At 58.7% G+C, this 906-nt stretch overlaps 1 protein-coding gene across 1 annotated transcript in view; it reads right to left on the minus strand.

Moving 5' to 3' along the window:
- The window catches only part of TLX1 (T-cell leukemia homeobox 1), a gene marked incomplete at its 5' end in the record, with an annotated part of 26,428 nt that overhangs the window by 24,304 nt on the left and 1,218 nt on the right, over positions 1-906 (minus strand). The gene's annotated exons all lie outside the window — the stretch shown is intronic.

Below are 906 nucleotides of genomic sequence, written 5' to 3' on the forward strand. Positions count from 1 at the left end.
CTCCGCGGCCCCGGGACAAAGTTTGCCGGAGTGGCGGCGGCGGGAGTCAGCGCGGCACAAAGCACACGCGCACACACGCGCGCACACACGCGCACAAATACACGGAGCAGGTAGCAAACTGCCTCTACCGCCCACCCAGGGAAAACACGCGCGCACACACGCACACACACACAGAGCAAGTAGGAAACGCCCTGCACTGTCGCACGGGCTACACACAACGCACAACCGGGGAAAGCAAACGCACGCAAATAAATGGAGCAAGGAGCAAATTTGCCTCTACCGCCGCACGGGATAGACAACACTTAATCAAAGGAAGTACACACACACGCACACGCACCCCCCCCCCCTTAAAGATCAGACACAACTCAGGCAAATGTAGGGAGCAGGTAGCAAAGTGCCCGTGCCGCCGCACGGGCTAGATACAGCACACAATCAGGGAAAGCACACACACACTTACACACGCACGCAAACACACAAATAAATAGAGCAAGTAGGACCCTGCCTGTACCGCCGCACGGGCTGGATACCGCTCAGTTAGGGAAAGCGCACACGCACACACACGCGCGCACACGCACACACACGCGCACACACACACAGAATAAGTAGTAAACTGCGTATCCCGCCGCACCGGCTACACGCGGCACAGGGATAATTAGGGATAATTGGGGAAAGCACACACAAACACAAACACACACGGAGGCCAGCCCAGGGGAGAACACAACCCTGGAGGAAACAGGCTCGCTCTGAAACACGCGCACACACTACGTGGAGAAATGTGCAATGCCCCGGGAAAGTGTAGCACACTCGGTGAAACAGGCCCTACACGACACGCACGCAGATAAGTGGAGCACATTCCGGGCGGCCTGAAAACCCCGCAGCGGGGGGGGGGGGGGGGGCGCCGGCAAA

The sequence above is a fragment of the Gavialis gangeticus genome, unplaced genomic scaffold, assembly GCF_001723915.1.
Source record: "Gavialis gangeticus isolate Ggan-Ray unplaced genomic scaffold, GavGan_comp1, whole genome shotgun sequence".
NCBI classification, from domain to species: domain Eukaryota; kingdom Metazoa; phylum Chordata; order Crocodylia; family Gavialidae; genus Gavialis; species Gavialis gangeticus.